This window comes from Cibotium barometz, chromosome 16, assembly GCF_041138505.1.
Source record: "Cibotium barometz isolate CiBa-2024 chromosome 16, ASM4113850v1, whole genome shotgun sequence".
In the NCBI taxonomy this organism is placed as follows: Eukaryota; Viridiplantae; Streptophyta; class Polypodiopsida; order Cyatheales; family Cibotiaceae; genus Cibotium; species Cibotium barometz.
In genome coordinates this window covers 10,904,240-10,923,356 of record NC_141061.1, presented here as the reverse complement: position 1 = coordinate 10,923,356, position 19,117 = coordinate 10,904,240, and positions in this window count along the sequence as shown.

The following is a 19,117-nucleotide window of genomic DNA, read 5'->3' as shown; positions in this document are numbered from 1 at the left end:
CCAACCATAAGAGTTGAGGCATCCAGGAAAATGCTCGAAGAAATGGAGGAACAAACCAAGGCAATCCAAAAGGATATTAAAGCTGCCCAAGATCGACAAAAGCTTTATGCTGACAACAAGAGGTCTGAAAGGATCTTCAAGGAAGGAGACAGAGTTCTTCTACGAGTGCGACCCAAACGAAGTTCTCTATCACTTGGGAAATATAAGAAGCTCAGCCCTAGGTATTGTGGTCCCTATATAGTTATCAAGTGTCTAGGTAAAAGTGCCTATAAACTCCAACTCCCAGCCCATATCAAAGTCCATAATGTATTTCATGTAAGTTTGTTAAAACCATATGTCCCCAGTCTCGATCATATTCTTGATGATGAACAAGTTGTAATCCCTACTCAAGGAGTCCTTGAATTACAGCCCAGTAGCATCATAGATTCTAGGGAGAGGCAACTCCGAAATAGAACTCTTGTAGAACATCTAGTACAGTGGAAAGATTACCTTGAAGAGGATGCAACTTGGGAAGATGAAGCTACACTCTTAAAGGATTATCCCCAATTCATGACGAGATGAGGACATCTCGATTTCTTTAAGGAGGGAAGGATGTAACATACCCATCTTCACTAATAAAGAAATGTCCATGTAATTATGAGTTTTTATGGTATAAAAATCAATGATTTTATTATTTGAGTCATTTCTACTTAGAATCTTAAAATTTTGAGCCCAAATTTGGAATCTACGTGCAATTTTACCCTAATATAGGATTTTACAGCATCCAAAACGGACACCGGATCAAGCCTATACGCAAATTTCAATCATTTTAGTTAAGAAACGGTGACCGTTAAACCTTAATAAATGCACGACCTGGCGTCCGATTGACGAACGGTCTGAACCCCTACGACCAAGAGAACCTCCCGGACAAAAAAAAAATCGCCCCCCCGGGCGGTCCGGCACGCAAATCGAGATAGGCGCCCCAAATTTGGGTATCCTGCCCGAAAATTTGGTCCGTACACACTACTAAGGTGCCCGTACGATGGCCGCCCTAGAACCAAAGGACGACCGTCCACTGTATGGTCCACATGTACCCTTACGTGGACACCCATGCTGCCCCAGACCAGATAAGGTACATGCGTACCACTCCTTTCCCGGACAACCGACACTGTACCTTTCCCCTAGACCCATGCAGGCCACTGATCCATACCTTTGAAGGTACACCGTCCTTTTGTCCTTGCTTTGTGCAGCGCCCGTACCCATACCCCTCAGCTATATAAACCCCCGGGGTGCTCCACAGACGGCACGCATTTCTGTGTAGCGTATGCCCTGTTGTACCGCCGTCCGTCCCCTGTGTAGCGTACTTGCTGCAGTACAGTCGCCCTTGCAGCCACCCCGCTCACATCCCCTCATTTGGCTCTTTTCAGATAAGCCAATTTTCCTCCATCCCCCTCTAACACCATATTCGTGAGTTTGGGAATCTCCCAAGTCCCATTTTTGTAATACTAAAAAGGTGGGACCCGATTAACATGTCTATAAGTTTCTCGAAACCCTACTATGTGGCCTATCATTGGAAAGCGCTGGAAAAGAGGGATCTATTAAGCTTTAAAGCGCACAATTTGGAGTAATGGTGTTCAAGTTATGGCAAATCCAAAGTTTTGACCACGTGTCCCAAACTTATGGGAAATTCCGATATTCCCCAATATGGTGTTCTCTTGCTAGGAGCCAGTGTCCTTAACTCCTCTCCCCCCCCCTTAAATGTGAAGAGACTTACAGCAGCCCCTCACAGTTTATTCCCTCTCAGCCCTCTCCACGTTTTTACCCTTAAGGACATCTCACAAATCCCCCCCCCCATTTGCGTAGACTTTAATAAGGGTTTCTTGCCTTAAGAAAGGGTTCGTGCGTCATACTCTTTTGCTCATACGGTGAGCAAACGAACTCAGAATTCAGATCCAACTGAAGCGTCTCGATCGCAGTAGTAAGCTCTACAAGGCGACACCTAAGATGGCCTCTTCTCGAAGACGTCAAGATATTGCCTCAAGAGGAGCACGCAATAACGAGATTGGAAAAGATGTGCCCAATGCGGCTCCAGTCCTCCCTTTTCAAGCCCCTCAAGGAAACGGTGGCTAGGTTAATTTTTAAAAGAAGAGATTTTCCTTAAATTAGTGTTAATGAATGGTGTCTTTTCCTTTTAAAATGACGACATAAAAATTGTATGAAGTTACGAATTATGTGATGTTGTATTCGATAAATTACGTTGAAATTGTTATCTTCATGAATTGTGAATGCTATATTTAGTAAATTGCATTGAAGTTGTTATCTTTAGAATTCAAGATTTTTTTTTGGCTTCAACGCTAACTCCGTTCCGTGCTTGTGTAGCCAAGCGGCGTCGTTAGCAAAGCCCGAAAATGGCCCAAGGTATCCCTCATACCTTTGGGAGAATAAGGATCGCCGATTGAGGCAAGAGATTATGAGGCTGCCTAGTTCTGAGGGCCCAGGCTAGTGCGGTAAATAAGCCCACCCTAGTGTGCAGACATCCCTCTGAGGATCGGGAGGATCGAGCGATGGAGCCTAAGAGGGCGACAGGCCGGCTTGAGTCCTCGCCAAGCGGCGGCCGACGATGAGGTGTATGGTCCTGTAGGGTTTTGCCCAGCATGCAGAGGCTGGAAGGCCGAAATCTAGATCATCGGCAGAATAAGAATAAGGGAGCCGGTTTGGCTTGTATGGAATTGGTTCATGTATAGACTTTTTATATAATTACATCTTGTCTTTGGTATGATTGCATTGTGTAAGAAGGCTATTTTAACGAACTTTGTGAGAAAGGGCCTTAATTAAGGAATATGTTTATTTATGTCAAACAGTGTGGTAGGATTAATTAGAAAACAAATTGATGCGTGAGTAGGGTGGAAAGTGGGAGGATGGAATGCCCTGACAGCACCATCCTACGGATGGGTGGACCCGATTAGTCGAGTAGTTTTCCAACAGATTAAGTGAAAGCCCTACGCTAGATAGTTAGGTTCCTGGGCAACTCTATTCTAGAAGACTAGGCCAGCGGCGGCTCTGCCTTGTATAAGATGAGGAAAAAAGCGTTGTCCCTAGAAATCAAGTCTAGTAGGTTGCCCAATTTATGATCAATTATCCTATAGGTGATTTGATGTTTAGAAAATCACGCTCCCCCTGCGGAATAGAGCTAGGTCCTACCTATAAATCGTATCCTTGAATCTCTGCAGGGTCAAGGTGTCGATGAATAGGAAATTTTTCCCAAGATAAGACTTAGCGGACTATCTTAAGTGTTTCTCCCATTTTAGAAGGGAGGAACCTTACAATTGGTATCAGAGCCGATCTTAGTTCCTAGGATTTGTTTTTCAAAGGTTAACTGTCAAGGGATTAAAACAAGTGATTGTTTATCATATAAGGACGAATCAATCATCTCTACTGGCCATAGAAGTGGTTTGAATATCCTCACATGTTGAGACAATCATCCTATGAAATTGTTCTTGTATCTTGGGGGTGCACACGCAAGATATTTGCACAATAAATTTGAGAAATAAGATTGGGGAGAAAACCTTTTGTGAGGAAAAACAGAGGGCTGAGAGGGGCTGCTGTAAACTGTGAGGGGCTGCTGTAAGTCTCTTCACACGGGGGGGGAGAAGAGTTAAGACACTGGCTCCTAGCAAGAGGGGGATGGAGGAAAATTGGCTTATCTGAAAAGAGCCAAATGAGGGGGTGTGAGAGGGGTGGCTGCAAGGGCGGCTGTACTGCAGCAAATACGCTAAACAGGGAGACAGACGGCGGTACAACAGGGCATACGCTACACAAAAATGCGTGCCGTCTCTGTGGAGCACCCCGGGGGTTTATATCGCTGACGGGTATGGGTACGGGCGCTGCACAAAGCAAGGACAAAACTTGGGCTCAGAATTTAAAGATTCTAAATTTGGGCTTAGAATTTAAAGATTCCAAGTAGAAATGACTCAAATAATAAAATCATTGATTTTTATACCATAAAAACTCATAATTACATGGACATTTCGTCCCCCCTTCCACAAATAGGGGAAACACTTAAGATAGTCCACTAAGTCTTATCTTAGAGAAAATTTCCTACTCATCGACACCTTGACCATACAGAGATTCAAGGATACGATTCATAGGTAAGACCTAGTTTTATCCCGCAGGGGGAGTGTGGTCTTCTAAAATCAAATCACCCATAGGGTAATTGATCACATAAATTGGGCAACTACAAGACTTGATTTCTAGAGGCAATGCTTTTTTCCTCATCCATGCAAGGCACAGCCGCTGGCCTAGTCTTCTAGAATAGAGTTACCCGAGAATCTTTTGATCTAGCGTAGGGATTTCACTTAATCTGTTGGAAAGCTACCCAACTAATCGGGTCCACCCGTCCATAGGATGGTGCCGTCGGGGCATTCCATCCTCTCCCACTTTCCACCCTACTCACGTGTCAATTTATTTTCTAATTAATCCTACCACACTGTTTGACATAAATAAACATGTTCCTTAATTAAGGCCCTTTTCACAAGGTTTGTTAAAACAGCCTTTTTTTACAATACAATCATACCAAAGACAAGATTTATAAAAAAAAGTTTAAACATGAATCAATTTCATACAAGCCAAACCGGCTCTCTTATTCTTTTCCTTTATACCGCCGATGATGCAGAATTCGGCCTTCCAGCCTCTACATGCTGGGCGAAACCCTACGGGACCATACACCTCATCGTCGTCGGCCGCTGGGGCGAGGACTCAAGCCGGCCTGTCGCCCTCTCAGGCTCCATCGCTCGATCCTCCCGCCCCTCAGAGGGATGTCTTCGCACTAGGGTGGGCTAATTCACCGCACTAGCCTGGGCCCTCAAAACTAGGTAGCATCATAATCACTCGCCTCAATCGGCAAACCTCATTCTCCCAATGGTATGAGGGATACCATGGGTCAGCTCTGGGCCTTACTAACGTCTCCGCCGTCCGGCTATGCAAGCACAAGAACGGGGCAGCGTCAAGGTAGAGAGAAGTTGTACCTGTACCTTAATTTAACCAAGATAACAATCCATTTACTCACTAAACAATAGGACTAGAATCCATGTTACCTTCTTAAGAAAACAATCCTTTTCTCACACAGATTTTAGCATTTCAACTTGAGATTACGATAAGACATTCTTTATTAAGGCATATGCTGTTGTTTAAAAGAATACAAACTTTAAATGGTAAATCAATCAAATAGATCACTATAACAATCAATAGAGAAGCTGGGGTCATACCTCAACCCCTAAGAATGATATATAATTAAAAAAAAAATATGTATATACCTTATAGAAATTTGTCGTTTATCGTTGTCTTTGCTCGTATTAACAAGAGCTTTAGAACTTGACATATGAGAATAGAGTCTTCTAATACCTTGTCTTTTGATTGAAATCATCCAATAATCTCCAAGCTTTATCTTCTCTTACTTATACTGTGACTCCTCTCTTTCTAAGGTCTATGGCAAAATAGCCTTCTCTAGGACTACGGTCTACTATTCTTTCTCTACAAGAAAAGCTATGGAGTTTTGGTCTCTTCCTTCGAAAGACCATAGAAATATAAGCTTCTTTTCTAAGATATTAGATAAGAATGAAGGGATATATACATCTCAAACTCTAGGATTACCTTGAGGCTACTTGCTGCCTTTGTAGAGACTGGAAGGCCGAATTCTAGATCATCGGCAGAATAAGAATAAGGGAGCCAGTTTGGCTTGTATGGAATTGGTTCATGTATAGACTTTTTATATAATTACATCTTGTCTTTGGTATGATTGCATTGTGTAAGAAGGTTGTTTTAACGAACCTTGTGAGAAAGGGCCTTAATTAAGGAATATGATAGTGTGGTAGGATTAATTAGAAAACAAATTGATGCGTGAGTAGGGTGGAAAGTGGGAGGATGGAATGCCCTGACGGCACCATCCTACGGACAGGTGGACCCGATTAGTCGGGTAGCTTTCCAACAGATTAAGTGAAAGCCCTACGCTAGATAGTTAGGTTCCAGGAAACTCTATTCTAGAAGACTAGGCCAGACGGCTGTGCCTTGCATAAGATGAGGAAAAAAGCGTTGTCCCTAGAAATCAAGTCTAGTAGTTGCCCAATTTATGATCAATTGCCCTAAGGGTGATTTGATGTTTAGAAAATCACGCTCCCCCTGCGGGATAGAGCTAGGTCATACCTATAAATCGTATCCTTGAATCTCTACAGGGTCAAGGTGTCGATGAATAGGAAATTTTTCCCAAGATAAGACTTAGCGGACTATCTTAAGTATTTCTCTCATTTTAGAAGGGAGGAACCTTACAATTGGTATCAGACTTCAGTATCCTTCTCAACCTTTGAACCTTCTCCTTTAAAGGAGGGAGGTTGCATTTGCTTGAGCAGGAGCTTCTTCTCCTGGGTATCGGTGTAAAGCGCATTGGGAAGTGGAGGGTGGTCGTCCTGGCCATCATTGTAAAAACAATTTTAAGATTACAAGATTCATATTTGCACAATGCTTATTTTTGAGAGTAAAACATTGAAATTATTTTATTTCCAAATATTTACAAGGACAAGTTTTATTACAAAGATCTGAGACTAATATAATTAGTCTTATTTGACATCAAGGGAAATTCCTAGGCTTGACTATGACATAAGGGTAGAGCAGTCCACATAGGTGAAATATGGAGATTCCGCTGTAGTTTCTAAGACTCTAAAAACTGATGGTAAGGGTGGTAAACTCTGGATTGGGGTAGATCCCAACACCGCTACTCTATTAGCAGGTAAGACTTGCATCACTTTGTCATACACCCAGCAATCCTGGGGTATGCAAACCCCATCTACAGTCACAGCGATGTCGGCCCTAGGGGTATCGACGAACCAAAATAAGCGGATCATCTTCAGCTTCTCAATCCCACGAATCCGCTTAAGGTCAGTGGTGGTGAGGTTCCTAATTTGATCTACTCGGATGAAGAAGTATCTCGGCCCACGACTCCAGAAATCTCTACCCCATCCTCTTTGAATACGAGAGAAATGAGGGAGGGATATCTTCTCTAATATCTGCACCATGGTGTCGCGGAACTCGAAATTCGAGGAGTGATTAGCAGTCTCGAAGATGCATTGGAAAACTAGAAACTTGGAGTAGGCATCTTCCTCTTCCTACAATCATTCAAACATCAATTAAACTTATTTATTTTAGTAGGATGTTTTTACTAGTTAGCATTATGTTAGGTAAAACACTTATTACAAAACAGTCCTTAAATGGCAATTCCTAGGAGCTAAACTCGCTCTGATACCAATTGTAAGGTTCCTCCCTTCTAAAATGGGAGAAACACTTAAGATAGTCCGCTAAGTCTTATCTTGGGAAAAATTTCCTATTCATCGACACCTTGACCCTGCAGAGATTCAAGGATACGATTTATAGGTATGACCTAGCTCTATCCCGCAGGGGGAGCGTGATTTTCTAAACATCAAATCACCCTTAGGGCAATTGATCATAAATTGGGCAACTACTAGACTTGATTTCTAGGGACAACGCTTTTTTCCTCATCTTATGCAAGGCATAGCCGCTGGCCTAGTCTTCTAGAATAGAGTTGCCCAGGAACCTAACTATCTAGCGTAGGGCTTTCACTTAATCTGTTGGAAAGCTATCCGACTAATCGGGTCCACCCGTCCATAGGATGGTGCCGTCAGGGCATTCCATCCTCCCACTTTCCACCCTACTCACGTATCAATTTGTTTTCTAATTAATCCTACCACACTGTTTGACATAAATAAACATATTCCTTAATTAAGGCCACAGCCTTCTTACACAATACAATCATACCAAAGACAAGATGTAATTATATATACATGAACCAATTCCATACAAGTCAAACCGGGTCTCTTATTCTTATTCTGTCGATGATCTAGAATTCGGCCTTCCAGCCTCTACATGCTGGGCAAAACCCTACGGGACCATACACCTCATCGTCGGCCGCTGGCGAGGACTCAAGCCGGCCTGTCGCCCTCTCAGGCTCCATCACTCGATCCTTCCATCCCTCAGAGGGATGTCTGCACACTAGGGTGGGCTTATTTACCGCACTAGCCTGGGCCCTCAGAACTAGGCAGCCTCATAATCTCTCGCCTCAATCGGCGATCCTTATTCTCCCAAAGGTATGAGGGATACCTTGGGCCATTCTCGGGCTTTGCTAACGACGCCGCCCGGCTACACAAGCACGGAACGGAGTTAGCGTTGAAGCTAAAAAAAATCTTGAACTCTGATACCAATTGTAAGGTTCCTCCCTTCTAAAATGGGAGAAACACTTAAGATAGTCTATTAAGTCTTATCTTGGAAAAAATTTCCTATTCATCGACACCTTGACCATATAGAGATTCAAGGATACAATTCATAGATAAGACCTAGTTCTATCCCGCAGGGAGAGCGTGGTCTTCTACAAATCAAATCACCCATAAGGTAATTGATCATAAATTGGGCAACTACTAGACGTGATTTCTAGGGACAACGCTTTTTTCCTCATCTTATGCAAGGCACGGCGCTGGCCTAGTCTTCTAGAATAGAGTTGCCCAGGAACCTAACTATCTAGCATAGGGCTTTCACTTAATCTGTTGGAAAGCTACCCGACTAATCGGGTCCACCCGTCCGTAGGATGGTGCCGTCAGGGCATTCCATCCTCCCACTTTCCACCCTACTCACGCATCAATTTGTTTTCTAATTAATCCTACCACACTGTTTGACATAAATAAACATATTCCTTAATTAAGGCCCTTTCTCACAAGGTTCGTCAAAACAGCCTTCTTACACAATGCAATCATACCAAAGACAAGATGTAATTATATAAAAAGTCTATACATGAACCAATTCCATACAAGCCAAACCGGCTCCCTTATTCTTATTCTGCCGCCGATGATCTAGAATTCGGCCTTCCAGCCTCTACATGCTGGGCAAAACCCTACGGGACCATACACCTCATCACCGCTGGCGAGGACTCAAGCCGGCCTGTCGCCCTCTCAGGCTCCATCGCTCGATCCTCCCGCTCCTCAGAGGGATGTCTGCACACTAGGGTGGGCTTATTTACCGCACTAGCCTGAGCCCTCAAAACTAGGCAGCCTCATAATCTCTCGCCTCAATCGACGATCCTTATTCTCCCAAAGGTATGAGGGATATCTTGGGCCATTTTCGGGCTTTGCTAACGACGCCGCCCGGCTACACAAGCACGGAACGGAGTTAGCGTTGAAGCCAAAAAAAATCTTGAATTCTAAAGATAACAACTTCAATGCAATTTACTAAATATAGCATTCACAATTCATGAAGATAACAATTTCAATGCAATTTATCGAATACATCACATAATTCGTAACTTCATACAATTTTTATGTCGTCATTTTAAAAGGAAAAGACACCATTCATTAACACTAATTTAAGGAAAATCTCTTCTTTTAAAAATTAACCAAGCTAACTTGGCCACTGTTTCCTTGAGGGGCTTGAAAAGGGAGGACTGGAGCCGCATTGGGCGCATCTTCCCCGATCTCGTTATTGCGTGCTCCTCTTGAGGTAATATTTTGATGTCTTTGAGAAGAGGCCATCTTAGGCGTCGCCTTGTAGAGCTCGCTGCTGCGATCGAGACGCTTCAGTCGGATCTAAATTCTGAGTTTGTTTGCTCACCATATGAGCAAAAGAGTATGACGCACGAACCCTTTCTTAAGGCAAAAAACCCTTATTAAAGTCTACGCAAATGGTGGGGGGGGGATTGTGAGATGTCCTTAAGGGTAAAAACATGGAGAGGGCTGTGAGGGGCTGCTGTAAACTGTGAGGGGCTGCTGTAAGTCTCTTCACACGGGGGGGAGAAGAGTTAAGGACACTGGCTCCTAGAAGCAAGAGGGGGATGGAGGAAAATTGGCTTATCTGAAAAGAGCCAAATGAGGGGGTGTGAGAGGGGTGGCTCCAAGGGCGGCTGTACTGCAGCAAGTACGCTACACAGGGACGGACGGCGGTACAACAGGGCATACGCTACACAAAAATGCGTGCCGTCTGTGGAGCACCCCGAGGGTTTATATAGTTGAGGGGTATGGGTACGGGCGCTGCACAAAGCAAGAACAAAAGGACGGTGTACCTTCAAAGGCTATGGATCAGTGGCCTGCATGGGTCTAGGGGAAAGGTACGGTGTCGGTTGTTCGGGAAAGGAGTAGTACGCATGTACCTTATCTGGTCTGGGGGGGCAGGGTACATGTGGACCATACAGTGGGTGGCCGTTCTTTGGTTCTTGGGCGGCCATTGTACGGGCACCTTAGTAAGTGTGTACAGACCAAATTTTGGAGCGGGGTACCTAAATTTGGGGCGCTCGCCTCGATTTGCGTGCCGGACTGCCCCGGGGGCAAAAAATTTTTCTGTCCGGGAGGTTCTCCTGGTCGTAGGGGTTCAGACCGTTCGTCAATCCGCCCGTTCATGCATTTATTAAGGTTTAAAGGTCATCGTTTTTTAACTAAAATGACTGAAATTTACGTATAGGCTTGATCCGGTGTCCGTTTTGGATGCTGTAAAATTCTATATTAGGGTAAAATCGCACGCAGATTCTAAATTTGGGCTCAAAATTTGAAGATTCTAAGTAAAAATGACTCAAATAATAAAATCATTGATTTTTGTACCATAAAAACTCATAATTACATGGACATTTCTTTATTAGTGAAGATGGGTATGTTACATGCTAAATGGATGCAAGAACCCCGATTGAAGGATTCTCTTGCCTTATTGCAAGATTATAAGTTCCTTCATGATTTAAATGATAACCAAGACATTGATGCATAAAATTTTTTAAAGATTTAATGCAATATTTATCTTCTTTACTAATGTGTATTAAAATATTTTGTGTGTGTACACCAATGTTTCCAAGGAATAGTTTAGCGATGACTTTGTTTTCTAAATACCTACTAGACTTGCCATCTAGTTCAAGAATGTATTCTTACTCAAATGTCGATCTGGAGCATAGACATTAGGACCTCAATGGAAGGCTTCTTGGGCCCTTTTATTTGGCAGTTTAAGGGAGTCAAACCTTTTCTCTTAAGAAGAAACGTTTTCTAATTAGAAGCTTCAAAACGGCTACTTTATTCGAATTTGAATTTTGGAGGAAAAATGGAATTTAAAATCTAGCGGATAAAACCATATCATGTAACATATCTATGGAAATCTCTTGATGTGTAGATCACGGATCTGTAATCTCCGCTCAAATCGGAGCTTGTATGTAGAAGTTATGGAGGTCCGAAAATTGTAAAATTGCCCCCCCCTCCCTTTTTGGGGGAAAAAGTGCACCCTTTGACCACTCTTACACCTCTCTTAAAAACCCAACATTTCAGTCCACATGGCAACCCCCCATTTGGCTATTCCTTAATCACCTTGATTAGGCTTGGGCAAATTAAAGGGCCCAAGAAGACCCCATTCACTTCCTAATGTGGGCTTCCTTCACTTGATACAAGCATAGTTGAGGAGGACGACTTTGGTTTCAAGGGAGGGGTAATGTCATCAAATTTTAATTTTGATAAGTTTTGTGCTTTATCAAGGCTTTTCTCTGTCTAAAAGTGGCCATTCAGGAGAGAGGAAGCACAAGAAAGCACGTGTTATTGGTGGACAACAAGGCATGTATGAAAGTGAATTCAATGATAGGGAAGTGCCAAAAGGTGAATACCGCTTCACAAGTGCCATGGGACATTTTCCTACGATCTCATCAGTATTTTAGGAGCACAAATGGGCCTCTGAGGGACTTAAAATCACCAAAATACGAGGTGGGAAAAGTGGGGGAGAGAGAACTCTACTTTGTGGATCTCTATCAAAGAGAAATTTTGCGTGCTAAAGAAACAAGAAGAGAGAAAGACAAAGAGAGAAATTTGTGTGTGTGTTTGTCGCTAGGAGAGAAATAGCTCCACACAGCCGCACATATTTAGTTGATCTCTCTCTCTCTTTCTTTCTCTCTCTCTCATCACACACACACACACACACACAAATAGATCCAACTTGCATGCTCATCCTCACACTCCAAAAACAACTACTCATTGATAGTAGGTTCATAGGAGATGTGTTGAAGGATGCAATTACACCATGTCGTGATGACTAACCTACATCCATGATCTAAGATGCCATCTATAGGCTAATAGAGAGATTGATGGTGTAGCATGTTGAGCAAAGAGCACATTGGCAGGGAGTCTCCAAGTGGATCGATTATCCACACCATGATTATGTAGGGACACCACGTTGTGAGGATGGAGGGAAGTGGCCAACTAAGGAGTCCACACCATGCTTGAAAGAAACAAAATGGATGCAAGATATGATACATCCCTTGCTTTCTGGCATGAACCTCAATTTTACATAATGGTGCTAGAAAGATTCATGCCTACTAGTTGGTCCAAAACATGCTTCAAAAGTAAGGCCATAACACAATTTTAAGCCTCACACACAATGATAACGTTGCACCTAATCGAGTCAAATTGACCAACACATTAGATGCACAACATGATGAATACCTTGCGTGCATGGCATTGACCTTGCTCATGCACAATGTATTAAGGGACTAAGGTTATGTAGAAGGGAAAGAGAAGGGTGTGAGTGTGAATGGACTTAAAGTTCACTAGCTCATCTATTTAAAGGTGGAGCTATGAGGCATTTTGTATTGAGCAAGGCCTAGTTGTATTCATAAACAACTTAATAAGTAAGATATTGTTTTGTATTTTGTGAGCTCTTTTCCTCCACACACTTGATCTAGCATGAGCACCACATTTTCTCAACATGGTATCTAGAGCCTAGGTTGATTAGGACTCTTGTGGTGTAGATTAGGTCATTTTTTTCTCATTTTTCTCTTATCTTCTACTTGTGGAGCTCAACCCCCTGGCAGTGGAGGAGCTCTACCAGCTTGTAGAGGCCTCATCTTGAGGAGATTTCAACTAAGGAAGTGAAGTAGACTCGTGGGCGAATCTGGTCGTATAGCCAATTGCAAGTTTTGGTGCTTCATCGTGGCTAAATTTCCTCTGGTTCAGCCCGGTGTTGTTTTTTCTGCTGTAGTCCAGGTTGTACGCGAATACGCCTTGTGTGGTACATCATAAGCCACATTAGCTTAGGGATTTTGAAGCCCTAAGCCTTATGAGTCTACATCTCAAGTTTAAGCTTCAACCATGCTTTGACGTGCCGGCTAGAAGCAGAAAACCAGTCGCCTCTTCTCCTTCTCCATGAAGCTTTCCATTAAAGCTTCATAAGTGATTTTTTCTTGCTCTAATCACCTTCTCCCTTGATCTAATCACTCAAGTGATGATGTGAATGATTGTTGCTGATCTTTATCTTGATTTTGAAGTGGTGCCCAACCGCATGAGGTATCCATAAGCCTCATTCTCATCAAGCTCCATCATCAACATCAACTTTCAAGCTTTCAAAGCTTTCAAAATGTGCTTATGAGCACTAATAGTGTTGTTTAACACTAATTAATCTATTAATCCAGCAAAGGGAAGCTATTATAAAGTGTTCTTAAACACTAATAGTGTTATTAAACACTAATGGTAAACTAATCACCAAAATAAGTGTCATTAGATAGTAAAAATGTGCTTTTAAGCACTAATTATGTTTTCTACACACTAATGGTGATCTTAATCGCCAACCGAAGTGTTCTTTAATACTAATGAAGCTAATCCCCATCAAAATTAGTAATTGGGCACAAACCCTAAGTGCTAAACCATAAAAATTACTATTTTAATCTCCTATTTATGCAACATTCTCAACTTGATTAGGGTTGTTGCACTCTCATAAGCCTCTCTCTTTCTTATTAAGCCTAAATTTCATAAATTTTTGGTTTTTTCTTCTTCATAATCAGCCCATTACTCTCTCATAATCTCTTTCAATACCCAATGTCAAAGGACAACACTCAAATCAAGAAGTTCTTGGGAGACGGCTTCCACACTTGGCAAGTCCTTGTCAAGTACAAGATGCTGTCCAAAGGCTTTTGGCCATTCATCTTCGGCACCAAGGTTATTGATCAAACAAAGGCTGAAGATATTGAAGATGATGAGAGGGCACAAGCCATCATCATGAGTGCTTCATCTTGATGAGGCACTCATCCACCATGTGGACCAGCTTCCGACTGTAAAGGAGAAATGGGATGAGCTTGATAAGCTCTATGGAGCTCGTGGTTGGTAAGACTTCCAAGATCTCACTCAAAATCAAATTTTTTAGCTTGGAACTCAAAGAGGGAGATGGCATTGTAGCCTTCATCTCTCTCACTTGAAGGGCCTTATGGCTCAACTTGCATTAGTGAATGCGAGAATGGATGAAGATGATGCAGTGGCTGTTTTGCTCAAAGTAGTCAAAAAGGTGTACCCCACCTTGGTCACCACCCTGAAGAACATACCTAATACCACCCTCAAAGGAGTCATTCAATCATGTCTTGATGAAGAAAAGAGGGCAAAGGGAGCAGGTGAATCTTCAAATGCAACCACTTCATTCATCGACTATCGAACAAGCTTTGTCACATCAAGTGGTCAAAGTAAGATGTGCCCATTGTAAAAAGGTGGGTCATTTGGCAAATAATTGTTGGATCAAATATCCCAACAAAATGAAATATTATAAGTTTAAACAAACGGGACATATCACTTCTAAATGTCCTAACAAAGAGTCAGAGGCAAACTTTGTATCAACCTCTACCTCTGCTGAGAAATTGTTTTAATTCTCAATGTAATCACACCTATATTCCAAACCTTGTACGCCTAATGTTATAAAGGCATCCTATGTCCAATACCACCTATTCCATCCTTTCATGTGGGGGGTATTAATAAGGGACTAAGGTTATGTAGAAGGGGAAGAGAAGGGTGTGAGTGTGAATGGACTTAAAGTCCACTAGCTCATCTATTTAAAGGTGGAGCTATGAGGTATTTTGTATTAAGCAAGGCCTAGTTTTGTATTCATAAACAACTTAATAAGCAAGATATTGTTCTTGTATTTTGTGAGCTCTTTTCCTCCCACACACACTTGATCTAGCATGAGCATCACATGAGTACCACATTTTCTCAACACAATGCCACCGAGAAAACTTGGGCCTCACTGGTTTAAAAAACAAAGTAAGGTCAAGAAAACAACTTATAGCCTCCATGTAATGATAATGCTGCATCTTGTGATTTGTGATTCAATCAACATCAAAATGGGCAACAAAATGGATGTGCAACATGATGTATCCCCATATGGACCTAGTTCATGCACAACGCTACTAGAAACATTCACATCTTGTGTCATGGTATTAAAACCCAATTTGCCCATGTAAATGAGAATTTCATGCCTAGCAGCTTGCAATTAAGTCCACATGGGGAGCAAAATGAATTCATGGTGTGACACATCCCTTGCCTATATCATGGACCTTACATATGCACAACATTGCTAAAAAAGTTAATGCCTATGTCATCAAAATTTAATTTTGATGAATTTTCTAGATTTCAAATAACTTTCTCTCTCTAGAATTGATCACTCTAGAGAGAGAAATACCAAAAAAGCTCATGTGTAAGGTTGCAAGTGTTGGGGTGGTAAAGCCCATTGTGCTAGCCCTGAGTAAGTGGCGGCAGCAGCGGCGGCAGGACACCATTCTTCATAGTCTAACTACCAATAAGGACTCTCTCAAACCCTAGTCACTCATTGTGACTAGGAGTCCACATCTTGTGTCTTCTTCTTCTCCATCTCTGTGCTACTCCACACATGTGCACACTCTCTGCGTAACTGGGATCCGAGTAGATTTGAGCTTTAGGGTACCACCACCAGTACACATGGTCACGTTCTCAGAACGAGATGCCCTTCAACGAGTGCAAAGAAGTCAACATATACTTCGGGAAAGGCAAAGCCCTTGGTCTACTCCAAAATCACATCTGAGGTCATTTCGGGCTCCGTTTTGACACTGTAAGTGTTACACACGTATTTTTGTCATTTTCTACAATAGGTCAATTTTCTACGTAGCCTATAGATTTGGTCTTTCTATGTGAAAGACATGTTATATGTGGCAAGAACCAAGCATATTGGTTCATATCTACAAGTTGTAGGTTGCAAAAATATAGGTTACAGGTCTTACATGTCTTCATTGCAGAATACAAATTTTGGGTGTTGCTATTTCATTGGCTAGAGTCAAATCTATTGCTCAGATTTGAGTCATTGGCATAGTGTTGTAGCATAGTGTTGCTATTTCATTGGCTTGAGTCAAATCTATTGCTCAGATTTTACTCATTGGCATAGTGGTTCTTGGAAGAAATAGTGTTTATGTTGTTTATGCATTGTTACAGTGCTTGCTAGTGGGCTTGTTACATTTATTTGGGCATTGCGCTTACTTGGCTTGTGGTTTGTCTATGTATAAAACTGTGGAATGTATCTTTGTTACAAATGTGGAATGCAGCCTTTTGTGAGGGTCAATGTGAGGTTTTATTGAGTTGGGATATTTTGAATGTTGAGATCTCTTCGGTGATATAGATTTATGGAGCAATCCCTCAACAAACCCCTTGAAGCTGAATCTATGTATGGACATGTGGTAGTCAGTGATTGGACTGCAGGATCACTTTGCTATGTGTATATATGCATTTGTTGAGTGGTATTCTCAATTGTTTTATGCACTAGTTGAGTAGTTTTCTCAACGATTATACACTCCATACTATAGTTTTCTTTGGTTGTGATATCCAAATATAGCCAAAACTCTACCAAAATTCAATCAGAATATGGTTACGCAGAATTTTGGGCTACGCAAAAATTTGCACATTAGCTATTCCAGGGTTAAAGATGGCATCCTCTTTGGAGAATACATTGTTCAACATTGAGAAGTTAGATGGCACTAGCTTCTCATTCTGGAAAGAGAAGATGGCACTAGCTTCTCATTCTGGAAAGAGCAGATCTATAATGTCTTGTTGCAAAAAAAGTAGATCAAGCCTATCAAGCTGAAAGGAGTCAAAGCAGAAGCTATGCCACAAGAGGAATGTCAAGACTTGGATGAGCTCACTAGGTCGACCATCATGCTAACACTTTCTAAGTCTATTTACTTCAATGTCAAAGACAAGACCAGCAATTATGATTTATGGTAAAAATTATGTGACCTATATGACAAGTAGAGTGTAGCTTCTCAGGTTCATTGGCTGAAACAATTTATTGATTTGAAGATGAAGGAAGGGACATCCATGTCCAACCATCTTAATGAGTTCAACATTATTTTCAGTCAGCTTTCTATCAACACAAAACATTACGTTTAATGATTTTGTGAAAGCTATGTTCTTGTTGGTCACACTACCGGTCACACTACCAAAAAGCTCTACCCCTGTTGATGGTCTTACCAGTGCAAATGTTGAAGGCAGTTTGGTAACAAAGGAAGTAAATAGAAAGAACATGGAACAAGCGAAGGGTTCTAATGCCCTTATGGTGAGGGGGAGATCCCATGCAAGAGAGAAGTCTATAGAGAGAAATCAGTCTCGTACCAAATCTTGTGGTCATGGAAAGAATATAGAATGCTATTATTGTCACAAGAAAGGCCACATGAAGAAGGACTACAACAAATGGAAGAATGACAAAGGAAAGGACAAGAAGCAGGATGAAGGAAAAAAGGAGAAAGGACAAGAAGTAGGACGAAGGAAAAAAGGAGAAAGGCTTTAGCATGAAGATTGAGGAAGTGAATTTTGTATGTATTAATGGACGGAGAAATCCTTTTCACCTCATGTCTAGATACTACATATGTATTTGGGTAGAAGCATATTAACGTGCTATGCTTTTTATGCTAGTTCACATGTGTGAACAAGCATTCCTAGTTAGCATAAGTTTAGGCATGTAAGTCACTATATTAGTAATCATATTTAAAACTTCTGGCTGATACAAAAAGCTCAAATGAGCACTTCAAAAAAAAAAGAATAATCAAGTTGTGGTATATTGAATTACGAGCTAGTCTTTGAAGCTAGTTAGCACGGGCGTTACAACGGAGTGGTGGGGTGATGAAGTGCAAAGGCCAGAGCACCATGGAGCCCGCAAGCAAGGCGGCGCATTCGCGTTCTCTTGTACCCAGAAAACGCAGAGCCGCGCCGCCTTCTCCTATACACAGAAAACGCAGAGCCCCTTCTGCTTCTCCATCTCCCTGCAAAAGCGCAAAGCGATCTCAAGGTTCCCCAATGTCCCTCTCGGGTACTCTCTCTCTCTCTCTCTCTCTCTTGTGCGGGTTTTGTGTATTTTCTCTTCTACTTTCGGCTTCAGTACCACAAGAAGCTCCATGCAATACAGTTAACATGTCCATGCAATATAGTTGAGCACATTTCCCTTTACAGTTGAGCACATTTTCCTTTGATGTGTGCAGGCCGATGTGTGCAGGCTGATGGAAAGCTCCGAAGGTCGTGATCCCCATGCAGGAAAAATTCTGTACAACTTTGGTAGAGTTCAATGCTGCTTATGGCCTTTCCATGGAGGGTTTAGATCCCAAAATGGTTAGGTGGGAGCAGGTCACTGATGCTGAATGGTTCAGTGTGTTCAAACAAACAAAGGATCCCAGCCAGTACCGCCTCAAATGCAGCACCATCCACACCGAAATGTATGAGTTGATGATGAAACTGCACTACAATGTATACCAGAAGGCCCCAACCAACATAGAAATTTCCTCTGCATTTGCAAAGGGCTTCGTGAAAGAATTCAGTCCTGCCGTGATTGCAAGCGGGACAGCCATTAGGTCCAATTGGGCCGAGTTTGCAGTGCAGTATTTGCAGGATATTCAAGAGAAGGGCTATTATGAGGGCCATGTTAACAAGTGGAGACTACGCAATCTTCAGCTTCCAGCTTCAAAAATTGAGGATGAGTGTGCTGACATCTGCGAGGAAAACATGGCATTGTTGTTTGGTAGGAAAGAGTACTGCCAAATCTACCAAGGCCACACTTCAGCCTCATCAAGATAGTCGACAGGAGATGGAAGCTTCTTCATTTTGTGGGTTGGAGAAATGGCAGTGCATGAAGGCAGCTGTCCTTCAAATGAAAACACAGCTACATTATGAGAAACAGAATCTAAACAAAGTGGTGCAAGAGGGCCTGGAACTTGCTAGGGCTTTGAATGCAAAAAATGCGAAGGTTACTCCTATTGTCACGGCCATGAGACAGAGGTTGCAAGCAGCTGAGATGGAGTTGCAGGCTT